Source organism: Theropithecus gelada, chromosome 19, assembly GCF_003255815.1.
Source record: "Theropithecus gelada isolate Dixy chromosome 19, Tgel_1.0, whole genome shotgun sequence".
NCBI classification, from domain to species: Eukaryota; Metazoa; Chordata; class Mammalia; order Primates; family Cercopithecidae; genus Theropithecus; species Theropithecus gelada.
The window spans coordinates 34,949,173-34,965,094 of record NC_037687.1 but is presented as its reverse complement, the minus strand read 5'-3'; the positions used below and the strand labels follow the sequence as shown (position 1 = coordinate 34,965,094).

The following is a 15,922-nucleotide window of genomic DNA, read 5'->3' as shown; positions in this document are numbered from 1 at the left end:
TGGAATTACAGGCGTTGTGCCACTACGCCCAGCTAATATTTGTCTTTTTAGTAGACATGGGGTTCTGCCACGTTGGCCAGGTTGGTCTTCAACTCCTGACCTCAAATGATCTGCCTACCTCGGCCTCCCACAGTGCTGGGATTACAGGAGTGAGCCACTGTGCCTGGCCCCAGGTACTTTATTATCGATACAGAACTCTTGTCTGATATAGTTTGTATGTAGCTGATATAGTTTGTATGATTTTTTGTGTATTTCTTTTGATCCAGGATCCTGTGTTACATTTACTTGTCATGTTATTTTAGTCTCCCTCAACCTTGAATGGCACTCCCCTTTCTTTTTTTTTTTTCATGAAATTAATATATTTTTAAAAGACCCAGCTGGTGGTTGTGTAGATTGTCACTTGATGTTCAGTTGATGTTCCCAATATTAAATTCAGACTCTCATCTTCGGCAGGGCATTGTCTGAGTGACATCATGTTCTTCTTGGTGTGTCATGTCAGGAAGCATGTGAGGCTGGTAGTGATCAGACTTCTGTCATGTGGTTAAAGTGCTCTCGCCGGGATCCTCCACTTTTTCCCTTCTGTAATTGACAAGCCATTCTAGAGATGGTACTTTGAATGTTCTTTTATGTTCATGATGTATTACTCATTTTGATATAGTAAGATGTTTCAAATCTTTTTCTTTATGTTTTGTTCCTTTTATGAGTTGTTTAAGAAATTCTTTGGCTTAGGGCCGGGCGCGGTGGCTCAAGCCTGTAATCCCAGCACTTTGGGAGGCCGAGACGGGCGGATCACGAGGTCAGGAGATCGAGACCATCCTGGCTAACACGGTGAAACCCCGTCTCTACTAAAAAAATACAAAAAACTAGCCGGGCGCAGTGGCGGGCGCCTGTAGTCCCAGCTACTCGGGAGGCTGAGGCAGGAGAATGGCGTGAACCCGGGAGGCGGAGCTTGCAGTGAGCTGAGATCCGGCCACTGCACTCCAGCCTGGGCGGCAGAGCGAGACTCCGTCTCAAAAAAAAAAAAAAAAAAAAAAGAAATTCTTTGGCTTGGCGCGGTGGCTCACGCCTATAATCCTAGCACCTTGCAAAGCTGAGGCAGGCAGATGACTTGAGGTCATGAGTTCAACACCAGCCTGGCCAACATGGTGAAACCCCTTGTCTACTAAAAATATAAAAATTAGGCGAGTGTGGTGGCAGGCACATGCAATCCAAGCTATTCGGGAGGCTGAGGCAGGAGAATCGCTTAAACCCAGGAGGCGGGGTTTGCAATGAGCCAAGATCGTGCCACAACATTCCAGCCTGGGCGACAGAGCAAGACTCAGTCTCAAAAAAATTAAAATAAAGTAAAAAGTTAAAGTAAAGTAAGGTAAGGTAAGGTAAAAGTAAAATACAGCCAGGTGTGATGGCATACTCCTATGGTCATAGCTGCTGAGTCCAGGAGTTCAAGATTGCAGTGAGCCATGATCATGCTACTGCATTGAAGCCTGGGCATCAAAGCAAGACTCTGTCTCTTGGTTTTGTTTTTGTTTTTGTTTTTTTGAGACGGAGTCTCACTCTGTCGCCCAGGCTGGAGTGCAGTGGCCAGATCTCAGCTCACTGCAAGCTCCGCCTCCCGGGTTTACGCCATTCTCCTGCCTCAGCCTCCCGAGTAGCTGGGACTACAGGCGCCCGCCACCTCGCTCGGCTAGTTTTTTGTATTTTTTAGTAGAGACGGGGTTTCACCGTGTTAGCCAGGATGGTCTCGATCTCCTGACCTCGTGATCCGCCCGTCTCGGCCTCCCAAAGTGCTGGGATTACAGGCTTCAGCCACCGCGCCCGGCCGACTCTGTCTCTTTAAAAAAAAACAACAAAACAAATTCTTGGCTGTGCGCTATGGCTCCTGAGGTCAGGAGTTCGAGATCAGCCTGGCCAATTTGGTGAAGCCCCATCTCTATTAAAAATATAAACGATTGGCCGGGCGCGGTGGCTCAAGCCTGTAATCCCAGCACTTTGGGAGGCCGAGATGGGCGGATCACGAGGTCAGGAGATCGAGACCATCCTGGCTAACACGGTGAAACCCCGTCTCTACTAAAAAATACAAAAAACTAGCCGGGCGAGGTGGCGGGCGCCTGTAGTCCCAGCTACTCGGGAGGCTGAGGCAGGAGAATGGCGTGAACCCGGGAGGCGGAGCTTGCAGTGAGCTGAGATCCGGCCACTGCACTGCAGCCTGGGTGACAGAGAGAGACTCCGTCTCAGAAAAAAAAATAAATAAATAAACAATTACCTGAGTGTGGTGGCGCATGCCTGTAATCCCAACTACGTGGGAGGCTGAGGCACGAGAGTCGCTTGAAACCAGGAGGCGGAGGTCGCAGTGAGCCGAGATCGTGCCACTGCACTCCAGCCCAGCTACAGAACGAGACTCTGTCTCAAAAAAAATAGATAGGTAGATAGATACAGATATAGATATAAAATTAGCTGCATGTGGTGGCAGGTACATGTAGTCCTGGCTACTCAGGAGGCTGAGGCAAGAGAATCACTTGAACCCAGGAGGCGGAGGTTGCAGTGAGTCGTCATCACACCGCTGCACTCCAGCCTGGGCCACAGCGAGACTCCATCTGATAAAAAACAAACAAAACAACAACAACAACATTTTTCTACTCTGATAACTCAAAGATATTCTTTTTTTTTTTTTTTTTTGAGACGGAGTCTCGCTCTGCCGCCCAGGCTGGAGTGCAGTGGCCGGATCTCTGCTCACTGCAAGCTCCGCCTCCCGGGTTCACGCCATTCTCCTGCCTCAGCCTCCCGAGTAGCTGGGACTACAGGCGCCCGCTACCGCGCCCGGCTAGTTTTTTGTATTTTTTAGTAGAGACGGGGTTTCACCATGTTAGCCAGGATGGTCTCGATCTCCTGACCTCGTGATCCGCCCGTCTCGGCCTCCCAAAGTGCTGGGATTACAGGCTTGAGCCACCGCGCCCGGCAAGATATTCTTGTAGTTCTTTTTCTCTTTTTTTTTTGAGACGGAGTTTCACTGTTGTTGCCCGGGCTGGAGTGCAGTGGCACAATCTCGGCTCACTGCAAGCTTCACCTCCCGGGTTCCAGCAATTCTCCTGCCTCAGCCTCCCGAGTAGCTGAGATTACAGGCACCTGCCCCCATGCCCAGCTAATTTTTGTATTTTTAGTAGAGGCAGGGTTTCGCTGTGTTGGCCAGGCTGATCTCGAACTCCTGACCTCAGGTGATCCACCTGCCTCGGCATCCCAAGGTCCTGGGATTATAAGCGTGAGCCACTGCGCCTTGCCTAGTTCTATATTTCTAATCATTCAAAAAAAATTTTTTCTCACATACTATGTAGGTCTTATAAGCATGTGGGCGAGTGTGAGTGAATTTGGAATTGTAATTATTTTTCCGTCCGAAAAGGCAGCAAGAGATATACTTACTTGTGCTAATGTGTGAGGCCACCTTTCCCACCTTCTAAATTATTATATGCCTCCAAGTCTGTTTGGGGCTCTGTCCTTCCTGTCCCTTCACTGGGTTGCTTGCTTACTGGAACTTTAAGGAGAAGCCTTGACTTTTGACAAAACAACTACTCGCAGCTCTTCTTCTTCTCTTCCTTTTGTTTTTTAAGGAGTTGTCATGGATATTCAGGAGCTGTCTTCTTCAGTGTGGATTTTGTCATGCTTCAGTGAAATTATTCCAGAGATTTGCTTGGAAGGCGTTGCTTTGACGGGTCTAGTGAGAGTTGTCGTGGTTTCAGTACCTGGCCCTTTCATCTGTGTACCTGGTCTAGCTCCTCACTTACTCAAATGCCCTTTGAGGTCTTGAGTAAACTTTTTCAAGTTGATACTACATAATTTTTTTTTTTTTTTTTGAGACGGAGTCTCGCTCTGTCGCCCAGGCTGGAGTGCAGTGGCACAATCACAGCTCACTGCAGCCTTGAGCTCCTGGACTCCCAAGTAGCTGGGACTTCAGGTATGCACCATCACGCCTGGCTAAAGGCGTTTCACTACATTGTCCAAGCTGGCCTTGAACTCCTGGGCTCAAGCGATTCTCCTGCCTTGACCTCCCAAAGTGCTGGGATTACAGATGTAAGCCAGTGCACCCGGCCTTGGCTGGGCTTTCTTTGTGATTAGATATTGGGGTTGGGGTTGGGGCTTGCATAGTTTGAACTTCCTGCTGGCACCAAGGAGGAAACAGTCATACTTTCTTGTTAGCATGCCCAGATGAGAGGGAGAAAGAGAAAGGGGTGGGGGCTTGAAAGCTGTTAGCAACCATCCAAAATGGAATCAGACTCTTTATCTCACTTGTAATCACGTGACTGACTTTATCAGGATGGGAGTAAAGTTGGTAAATGATTTATTTTTGTTAAAAAGTTGTGAACAAGTAAAGTAAACATTATTCTGGGTGTTCCACAGAGATGGCTGGAGCCGTGTGGATGGGCGTAAATGGCTAATGTCCAGCGGCCATCGATGTCAAGTATCCACGCACCTGGCCTGAGTGGATCCCTCTGCCTTTCAGAGGTGAGTGCCAGGGAATGGAAGTCTACATGAACTCAGCACAGCTCTGCAAGGACTGTTACTTCCCTCATAAAGTCCTAAAGTACCGGAAATGTGGCAGATGGGGTCTAGACCAGGGATTCTGACCCTTACAGATTCGACACATAGTTACTCTTTTAAACAGGTTTATTGAAATATAATTCACATAGCGTACAATTTACACTTTTAAGTGTACAATTCAGTGGTTTTTTTATTATATTAACTAACTTGTATATCCATTGCCACAGTCAGTCTTCGAGTGTTTTCATCACCCCTGAAAAAGAAAACCCATACCATTAGCAGTTACTCCCCCATCTTTCCCATCCCTTCCAGCCCTAGCTAATCACTAATCTACTTTCTGTCTGATAGATTTGCCTATTATGGACATTTCATGTAAATAGCCTACAGTATGTGGTCTTTTGTATGTGACTTCTTACTCTTAGGAAAATGTTTCATGTTGTAGCATGGATCTTTTTTTTGGAGATGGAGTCTTGCTCTGTCACTCGGGCTGGAGTGCAGTAGAGCTATCTGGGCTCACTGCAAACTCTGCTTCCCAGGTTCAAGCAATTCTCCTGCCTCAGCCTCCCCAGTAGCTGGGATTACAGGCGAGGGCCACCACACCTGGCTAATTTGTTTTTTTTTTTTTTTTTTTTGAGATGGAAGTTTGTTCTTGTTGCCCAGGCTGGAGTCCAATGGCACAATCTCGGCTCATTGCAACCTCCGCCTCCTGGTTCAAGTGATTCTCCTGCCTCAGCCTCCTGAGTAGCTGGGATTATAAGCATGTGCCACCATACCCGGCTAATTTTGTATTTTTAGTAGAGATGGGGTTTCTCCATGTTGGTCAGGCTGGTCTCGAACTCCCAACCTCAGGTGATCCACCCTTCTCGGCCTCCCAAAGTGCTGGAATTACAGGTGTGAGCCACCTTGTCCAACCTATGCCCGGCTAATTTTTTTGTATTTTTTAAATAGAGACAGAGTTTCACCATGTTGGTCAGGCTGGTCTTGAACTCCTGACCTCAAATGATCCACCCACTTCGGCTTCCCAAACTTCTGGGATTGCAGGAGTGAGCCACCATGCCTGGCCAGCATGTGAAGAATATTCCATTGTTGCCGGGCGTGGTAGCTCACGCTGCACTCCAGCCTATGTGAGAGAGTGAGACTTTGTCTCAAAAAAAAAAAAGAATATTCCATTGTGTAGACAGAACATATTTTGCTTATCCATTCATCTGTTGATGGACATTTAATTGTCTCCACTTTTTTTTTTTTTTTGAAATGGAGTCTCACTTTGTCACACAGGCTAGAGTGCAGTGGCACGACCACAGCTCGCTGCAGCCTTTGCTTCTGGCTCAAGCGATCCTCCCACCTCAGCCTCCTGAGTAGCTGGGACTACAGGTGTGCATCACCATGCCTGGCTAATTTTTATATTTTTTGTATGGAAGAGGGTTCGCCATGTTGCCCAGGCTAGTCTCCAACTCCTGGGCTCAAGCAATCTGCCCGCCTTGGCCTCCCGAAGTTCTGGGATTACAAGCATGCGCCACTGCACCCAGCCAAGAATACATGTTTTAATTTCTTTTGGGATAGCTACCTAGGAGTAGAACTGATTACAGCTATCTTACTGGGTGTGAAGTTGTATCTTATTGTGGTTTAGATTTTGGCCAGATGTAGTGGCTCATGCCTGTAATCCCAGCACTTTGGGAGGCCAAGGCAGGGGACTGGCTTGAGCCCAGGAGTTCAAGATCAGCCTGGGCAACATGGTAAAACCCCATCTCTATCAAAAAATACAAAAATTAGCCAAGTGTGGTGGCACAACCTGTAGTCCTAGCTACTCAGGAGGCTGTGACAGGAGGCTCGCTTGAGCCCTGGAGGTGGAGGTTGCAGTGAGCCGAGATCGTGCCACTGCACTCCAGCCTAGGAGACAGGGCAAGGCCCTGTCTCAAAAAAAAAAAAAAAAAAGATTTTAATTTCTCTGATGGTTAGTGATATTGAGCATTTTTATTTATTGAATATTGTCTATTCAGACCTTTTGTCCATTTATTAAATGAGTTTTGTGGTTTTTTTGTTTTTGTTTTTTGAGACAGAGTCTCCCCCTGTTGCCCAGGCTGGAGAGCAGTGGTGCAATCTCGGCTCACTGAAACCTCCTCCTCTCAGGTTCAAGCGATTTTCCTGCCTCAGCCTCCTGAGTAGCTGGGACTACAGGCGCATGCCACCATGCCTGGCTAATTTTTTGTATTTTTAGTAGAGATGGGTTTCACCGTGTTAGTCAGGATGGTCTTGATCTGACCTGGTGATCCGCCCGCCTTGGCCTCCCAAAGTGCTAGGATTATAGGCGGGAGCCACCACGCCTGGCCTGAGTTTTTTTTAATTATTGAATTGTGACACTTATATTCTGAATACTAGTCCCTTGTCCTATATGTGATTTGCAAATATTTTCTCCCATTCTGTGGGTTGCCTTTAACTTTCTTGGTGATATTCTTTGAACTACAAAGTTGTTTTGTTTTTTTTTTAATTTAAATTTAATTTTTTTTCTTTTTTCTTTTTTTTTTTTTTTTGAGACAGGTATTTACTCTGTTGCCCAGGCTGGAATGCAGCGGCATGATCTCAGCTTACTGCAGCCTCTGCCTTCTGGGCTCAAGTGATCTTCCTGCCTCAGCCTTCCAAGTAGCTGGGACGACAGGTGCATGCCACCATGTCTGGCTAGTTTTTGTATTTTTAGTAGAGATGGGGTTTCACTGTGTTACCCAGGCTGGTCTCGAATTCCTGAGCTCAAGTGATCCACCTGTCTCAGCCACCCAAAGTGCTGGGATTACAGGCATGAGCCACTGCTCCCGTCCAAGAGCGTTAGGCCAGGCCAGGTACGGTGGCTCGTGCCTATAATCGCAGCACTTTGGGAGGCCAAGGCAGGCTGATCACCTTAGGTCAGGAGTTCAAGACTAGCCTCACCAACATGCAGAAACCCCATCTCTACTGAAAATATAAAAATTCGCTGGGCGTGGTGGTGCATGCCTGTAATCCCAGCTACTCGGGAGGCTGAGTCAGGAGAATCGCTTGAACCTGGGAGAAGGAGGTTGCAGTGAACTGAGATCACTCCACTGCACTTCAGTCTGGGCAACACAGCGAGACTATCTCTCAGAAAAAAAAAAAAAAGTGTTAAGCCAGGTGTGGTGGCTCACAACTGTAATCCCAGCACTTTGGAAGGCTGAGGTGGGAGGATTGCTTGAGCCTAGGAGTTCAAGACCAGCCTGGCCCATAGAGTGAGACCTCATCTCTACCAAAAAAAAAAAAAAATTTAGGCTGGGTGTGGTGGCTCATGTCTGTAATCCCAGCACTTTGGGAGGCTGAGGCATGCAGATCACTTGAAGTTAGGAGTTTGGGACCAACCTGGCCAACATGGTGAAACCCTGTCTACTAAAAATACAAAAATTAGCTGGGCGTGGTGATGTGTGCCACTTAGGAGGCTGAGGCAAGAGAATCGCTTGAGCCCAGGAGGTGGAGGTTGCAGTGAGCTGAGATCATGACACTGTACTCCAACCTGAGACAGAGTGAGACTCTGTCTCAAAAAAAAAAAAAACAAAATTAGGTGTGATGGTGTGCACCTGTGGTCCCAGCTACTCGGGAGGCTGAGGTGGGAGGATCACTTGAGCCCATGAGATTGAGGCTGTGTTGAGCCGTGATTGCACCTTGCAGTCTAGGCTGGACAAAAGAGTGAGACCCTGTCTCTTAAGAAAGAAAAAAAGGGCCAGGCGTGGTGGCTTATGCCTGTAATCCCAGCACTTTGGGAGGCCGAGGCAGGCAGATCATGAGGTCAGGAGATCGAGACCATCCTGGCTAACACAGTGAAACCCTGTCTCTACTAAAAAAAAAAGTACAAAAAATTAGCCAGGCATGGTGGCAGGTGCCTGTAGTCCCAGCTACTCGGGAGGCTGAGGCAGGAGAATGGCGTTAACCCGGGAGGCAGAGCTTGCAGTGAGCCGAGATCACACCACTGCACTCCAGCCTGAGCGACAGAGTGAGACTCTGTCTCAAAAAAAACAAAAAAGAAAAGAAAAAAAGAGTTTTATAGTTTTAGCTTTTATGTTTAGGCTGATCCATTTTGAGTTAATTTTTATGTAATGTGCACTGTTTATAATCTGTTTTGCAGTGCACTCTGAATTTACTGGTATTATTAAATATCCATATAATTTTTAAAATTCTAAAGCCCTAAGTCTGTGTAAAGAATCAATAAAAAAAAAACATTTGTATTAAAAATTCATGTTTCTGTTTTTAAATGCTTGGGCATAGCTACCCTAGAAGAGATAGGAAGCATTTAGTTGTTGGAGACTATGTTTGGAATAAGAGAAATAGAACAGTCAGAATTCACTGTCTTCAGTGGAACTGGATGAAGTGAGTGAAGAATAAGTAGATGCTGCTAAAACAGTGAATGTTAGGGAAATGGACGCAGACCAGGTGGATTAAGTAGGAAAGGAAGAGAGAGAGTACCTCGGTGAAAACAGGTTCTAAGTACTAAACAGGTTGCAGCAAGACAAACAGGCTGTCTTCAACAGGCAATGAGTCAGTCGCTCCTTGTGTTCTGACCTGCAACAGCACTGGGGCAACTTATCACACAAAACAGTTCTCTCCTGAAGGCTCTGCGTGTGCTGGGACAGTATTCGATGTGTAGAAATTCTTGGAGATAGCCGGTCACAGCGGCTCACGCCTGTAATCCCAGCACTTTGGGAGGCCGAGGCAGGTGTCTAAGTTGAGACCAGGAGTTTGAGATCAGCCTGGACAACATGGCAAAGCCCCGTCTCTACAAAACATAACAAAACATTAGCTGGGTGTGGTTGTGCATGCCTGTAGTCCCAGCTACTTGGGAGGCTGAGGTGGAAGGATTGTCTGAGTCTTGAGAGGTCGAGGCTGTAGTGAGCGGTGATCACACCACTGCAGTTGCAACAGAGTGCAACTCTGTCTCAGAAAAAAAAGGAAGGGAAGGGCAGGGCAGGGCAGGGGGGCGTGGGGTGGGGCGGGGGAGCCTTGGAGATCACTTCCACTAATGACAATAGGGAAGAGGACAAATTGGGGAGGGAATCGGTAATACTGGGGGCTTCAGAGAGTGTGTGTGATGGAGAGTGTCAGAGGAAGAGGGAGAAAATAGGAAACTCCCAAAATATGTGAGCTACCATCAAGATGAATTTTTTACAACATAATTTTTGTACTGGCCAAGTGTGGTTGGTGGCTCACACCTGTAATCCCAGTACTTTGGGAGGCCTAAGCGGAAGAACTGCTTGAAGCCAGCAGTTCCAGACTAGCCTGGGCAACTTAGTGAGACCCTCTTTCTACAGAAGAAAAAATAAAAAATTAGCTGAGCATGGTGGCACACACTTATAGTCCCAGCCGCTTGACAGGCTGAGGTGGGAGGGTCGCTTGGGCTGAGGAGGGTGAGGCCGCAGTGAGCTGTGATCGTGCCGCTGCACTCCAGTCTGGGTGACAGAGCAAGACCCTGTCTCAAATAATAATATTCACAATCATAATTTTTTTTTTTTACCATTGTATGGCTAAAAATAATAAGAGATATTTTTAAAACAATCCTAATTAAATTGAGATTTTTATATTAAATGTCCTAATTTACACTGTTTTCCTTAAGCCTGTCCTGATGTTCTCCTGTATACATGTGATCATCTGTTACTTCACGATGGCACTCAGGCCCTCATCGATTGACAATGTCTTAATCTGTTCAGGCTGCTGTAACAAAATACAATAAACTGGGTAGCTTATGCACTACAAAAATTTATTTTTTACATATCTGGAAGCTGGGAAGTCTTAAGATCAAGGCACTAGAAGATTCAGTGTCTAGTGAGTGCCCTTGCTCACTTTCTGCTTCATAGATGATGCCTTCTAACCGTCCTCATGGGATGGAAGGAGCAAGGGAGCTCTCTGGGGCCTCCTAAGTGCACTGATCCCAATAGTGAGGGCCCTACCTCCATGATATGATCACCACCCAAGACCCACCTCCTAATGCCATGCGTTCGGGAGTCAGGATTTCAATATGAATTCTGGGGAGGGACACAGACATTCAGACTATAGCAAGGGATGTAGTTGGAATAGCCAAGTTTCAACAAGAAGAGAGAATTTAGAGTGGGATATGAGTCCATGAATTCAGGGCAGCATCTGGATTTGCTATATGCTTCCTTCTAAAAAGGAAGGCACCTTCCCCCTAATGTCTTGTACAGCCCATGTGATGTTCTGTTCTTAAGTACCCCAGGTGGCTGCCTGCAGGAACCTTGGTCCACAGGATGGTCAGGCATCATGTGGGCTGGTCCTGAGCATGGTACGCTGTCTGGTATCCTCAGCCCAGGCTCCTCAGATCCTAGCAGCTCCCCCTGCCTCAGTCTTTGTGACAACCTAACACCTCCGGAGATAACCAACCATATGCCCTTCTGGGTAATACTGCCAAGGTGAGAAAGAGTTGCAAGTCAGGCTGAAGGAGACTTGCCCGCCTACAGGGCACATGTGCGTAGCATTCCTAGCACTATTCTTGAACGCTTCTATGCACTTACTACAGATTTGTGGAGATACTCATATACCATATGATTCACCCATTCAAAGTGCACAATTCCATGGTTTTTAGTGTGTTCATAGAGTTGTGCAACCATAACCACCATCTAATTTCAGAACATTTTAATCAGTCCAGAAAGAAACCTGTACCCATTGGCAGTTAATCCCTGTTCTCCCCACATCTCCCCCAGCCCCTGACAACAACTGGCCTACTTTCTGTCTATGTAGATTTGCCTGTTCTTGACAATTCATGTAAATGAGATCCTACAATATATGGTCTTTTGTGTCTGGCTTCTTTCATGGAGCATAATGTTTTCAAGATTCATCTGTGTTAGAACAGGGATTAGTACTTTATTCTTTTTTTTATGGCTGTTGTATTCCATTGTGTGGATATATCACATTTTGTTTATCTGTTCATCCATTCATCCGTTGTTGGGCATTTATTTGGATTGTTTCCTCTCTTTTGTTTTTTATGAATAGTACTGCCATGAACATCCATCTACAAGTTTATCTGTGGACATATTTTTGCATTTTTCTTGAGTAGATACGTGAGAGTGTAGGTACTAAAACTTAGTCCATTTTGTGTTGCTGTAAAGGAATACCTGAGGCTGGGTAATTTACAAAGAAAAGAGGTTTATTCAGCTCATAGTTCTGCTTGGTTTCTGGTGAGGGCTTTTATGTTACATCAAAATATGGCAGAGAAGGTCAGAGGGGAAGTGGGCACATACTAACGGGAGCCAAACCCAAGGGGTGTCCTGGCCTTATAACAGCCTATTGTTGGGGGCACTAATTCATTCCCCCCAGAACCAAGCCATTCATGAGGGTTCCACCTCCATGACCCAAACCCTTCCCGGTAGGCTGCGTGTCCCCACACCACCACGGTAGGGATTAAATTTCAGCATGAGATTTGGTGTGGACAAACAAACCATATCGAACCCATAGCAGGCGGAATAGCTGCATCATGTGATAACTCCATATTTTCCTTTTTGAGAATCATCAGACTGGTTTCCAAAGTAGCTACACTGTTTTACATTTGCACCAGCAGTGAATAAAGATTCCAGTTTTTTCATATCCTTGCCAATACTTGCTACTGTTTTTGTTTTTAAATATTGAACATACTAGTGAGTGTAAAGTGATGTCTCACTATGGTTTTGATCAGTATTTCCCTAATACCTAATGATGTTGATCATTTCATGTGCTCATTGGCCATTTGTATGTCTTCCCAAGTAGCTTCCCAAGTAGCCGGGACCGCAGCACATACCAGCACGCCCAGCTTTTTTTTTTTTTTTTTTTTTTTTGTATTTTTTGCAGAGATGGGGTCTCGCTATGTTGCCCAGGGTGGTCTCAAACTCCTGACCTCAAGCAGTCCACCTGCCTCAGCCTCCCAAAGTGTTGGGATTACAGGTATGAGCTACCGTGTCTGGCCTTTTTCTTGCTGTTTTTTAATGGCCTCTTTCATTAGTCTTTTTAAATGACAGACTTGGTTTTCTTCATTTTCTCAACTGGTTTCTTGTTTTTAGTTTCCATAATTTCTGCTGCAATTTTTTTTTTTCTCCCCGAGACAGAGTCTTGCTCTGTCAGCCAGGCTGGAGTGCAGTGCTAGGATCTCGGCTCACTGCAATCTCCGCCTCCTGGGTTCAAGTGGTTCTCCTGTCTCAGCCTCCTGAGTAGCTGGGACTACAGGCGCCCACCACCACGCCCGGCTAATTTTTATGTTTTTTGTAGAGACGGGGTATCATCTTGTTGATCAGGCTGGTCTCGAATGCCTGACCTCAGGTGATCCACCCGCCTCGGCCTCCCAGAGTGCTGGGATTATAGGCGTGAGCTGCCGCTCGCAGCCTCTGCTGTGATTTTTGTTAACACTTTCTTTCCACCTCCCATTGGTTTAGTCCATAGTTCTGTCCCATAAGTTGTAAATTGAACAGTGAGGTCACTAGTCTTCCGTCTTATTTTCTTTTAGTCAATTATAATCAAGTTAATGATGAGCCCTAAAAGTACGAATACATAAAAAGTCCCATTTTTTACATGTTTAAACTGTTTTTTATTATCTGTACTTACAAGGTGTTGAAGGTGGGACTTACTCCTGAATCATCTTTCTAGTGGTGGAATAAGGTACATATTGTTCTGGAGTGTCTCTCAGTTTGACTTTATGGCTTGGCCAGTGAGTTTACAAGCAGTAGATTGTTTATTGTTGGGGGATCATCAGTCATACAGTGAAGCCAACAAGACCATTCTGAGGGCACCATGCGTTACCCACATCCCAGAATGTGTTATTGCCATTCATTTCAACACCATGACTGTTGACTTGCTGCCACCTGAAGCTTCAGGACCCACAGTACTTCATCTTTAGTCCTTTTTTTGTTTTTTTTTTTTTTTTTGGAGAGAGACCTTACTCTGTCACCCAGGCTGGAGTGCACTGATGCGATGCGAACTCACTGCAGCCTTGAACTCCTGAACTTCTGGACCCAAGTGATATTCCTGCCTCAGCTTCCCCACTACCTGGGACTAAAGGCGAGTGACACCACCACACCCAGCTAATTTTTTTTTTCTTTCATAGAGACACAGTCTTACTATGATAATCAGGCTGGTTTCAAACTCCTGGCCTCAAGTGATCTTCCTACCTCAGCCTCTAAAAGTTCTGGGATTACAGGTGTGAGCCACCATGCCTGACCGAGCCTTCTTTTTAAAATACAGGCATTAAAGACCAGCATTTTCAGTCTAGGAACTGTTAGCTGCATTCTGCATTCTCATTTGCCACGTGTTTTGAGATGTGCTGTTTTCATCATTGTATAGTTGTAAGTGTTTTCTTTTTCTTTTTCTTTTTTTTGTTTTTTTTTGAGACGGAGTCTTGCTCTGTCACCCAGACTAGAGTCAGTGGCATAATCTCGGCTCACTGCAACCTCTGCCTCCCAGGTTCAAGCGATTCTCCTGCCTCAGCCTTGCGAGTAGCTGGGACTACAGGTGCCTGCCACCACGCCTGGCTAATTTTTGTATTTTCAGTAGAAATGGGGTTTCACTATATTGGCCAGGCTGATCTTGAACTCCTGACCTCGTGATCCACCTGCCTCTGCCCAGCAAAGTGCTGAGATTACAAGGCGTGAGCCACTGCGCCTGCCCTGTTGCAGGTGTTTTCTAATTTCTGTCAGGTTTTTTCTTTGATCTGTCAATTACTGCGAAACAAGTTTTTATTTTTCCAAATAAATAGGGGTTTGCTTTACTTGTTGTTTTCTTGTATTTGGTTTTCTTTCTGTTACTGGCTTTTAACTTGCTGCCTCGAAGTCAAGAGGCTGTAGTCTGGACTTTGCTGAACTTTTTCTCTGACCTGGTCAGTGTTCGCAAATGTTCCACTTGTGCTTAGAAAGCATTTTATTCTAATTGGTACGTAGATTTTCATCCAGCTGTGTGATCAGATTGGCTAACTACATTCTGGCCTGCATAACTCTTTTCTGTTCTTCTGAGGTTTTTTTTTTTTTTTTTTTTTTTTTTTTTTGAGACGGAGTCTCGCTCTGTCGCCCAGGCTGGAGTGCAGTGGCCGGATCTCAGCTCGCTGCAAGCTCCGCCTCCCGGGTTCACGCCATTCTCCTGCCTCAGCCTCCCGAGTAGCTGGGACTACAGGCGCCCGCCACCTCGCCCGGCTAGTTTTTTGTATTTTTTAGTAGAGACGGGGTTTCACCGTGTTAGCTAGGATAGTCTCGATCTCCTGACCTCGTGATCCACCCGTCTCAGCCTCCCAAAGTGCTGGGATTACAGGCTTGAGCCACCGCGCCCGGCCACTGAGTTTTCATTTCTAAAAGAGGTTCATTAAAACCTCCCACCTGCCAGGTGCAGTGGCTCATTCCTATAATCCCAGCACTTTGAGGGGCCGAGGCAGGCGGATCACGTGAGGCCAGGAGTTTGAGACCAGCCTGGTCAACATGATGTTAACCCATCTCTACTAAAAATACAAAAATTAGCCAGGCGTGGTGGTGGGTACCTGTAATCCCAGCTCCTCGGGAGGCTGAGGCAGGAGAATTGATTGAACCCGGGAGGTAAGGTAGAGGTTGCAATGAGCCGAGCTCACGCCACTGCACTCTAGCCTCGGTGACAAGAGTGAGACTCCGTCTCAAAAAAAAAAAAAAAAAAATTAGGCCAGGCACAGAGGCTTATGCCTGTAATCCTAGCACTTTGGGAGGCCGAGGTGGGCGGATCACGAGGTCAGGAGATCGAGACCATCCCGGCTAACACGGTGAAACCCCATCTCCACTAAAAATACAAAAAATTAGCTGGGCATGGTGGCGGGTGCCTATAGTCCCAGCTACTCGGGAGGCTGAGGCAGGAGAATGGCGTGAACCTGGGAGACGGAGCTTGTAGTGAGCCGAGATCGTGCCACTGCACTCCAGCCTGGGCAACAGAGCCAGACTCCATCTCAAAAAAAAAAAAAAAAATTAAATAAAATAAAACCTCCCACTACGGCTGGTTGCAGTGGCATGTACCTGTAGTCCCAGCTACTCATGAAGCTGAGACAAGAGGATCACTTGTGCTCTGGTGTTTGAGGCTAGCCTGGGCAACATACTGAGACCCCCATTATAAAAATTAAACAATTACATTAAAACATTTTTAAGGCCGGGCGCGGTGGCTCAAGCCTGTAATCCCAGCACTTTGGGAGGCCGAGGCGGGCGGATCACGAGGTCAGGAGATCGAGACCATCCTGGCTAACATGGTGAAACCCCGTCTCTACTAAAAATACAAAAAACTAGCCGGGCGTGGTGGCGGGCGCCTGTAGTCCCAGCTACTCGGAGGCTGAGGCAGGAGAATGGCCTGAACCTGGGAGGCGGAGCTTGCAGTGAGCCGAGATCGCGCCACTGCGCTCCAGCCTGGGTGACACAGCGCGAGACTCCGTCTC

The 15,922-nt window shown here is 46.6% G+C and overlaps 1 protein-coding gene across 4 annotated transcripts in view; it reads left to right on the top strand.

The window, feature by feature from the left end:
* ZNF329 (zinc finger protein 329) overlaps positions 1-15,922 on the top strand; it is a 30,301-nt gene that overhangs the window by 6,932 nt on the left and 7,447 nt on the right. Inside the window, exons 1-2 of one of the 4 annotated variants that reach the window (XM_025367723.1) lie at positions 3,854-3,946; positions 4,390-4,494. The exons of 2 other annotated variants lie outside the window; for them this stretch is intronic. The gene's annotated coding sequence lies outside the window, so the exon portion shown is untranslated. Of the gene's footprint in view, positions 1-3,853; positions 3,947-4,389; positions 4,495-15,922 lie in introns of those variants that run through there. One more of the 4 variants, XM_025367722.1, reaches the window with a different exon arrangement.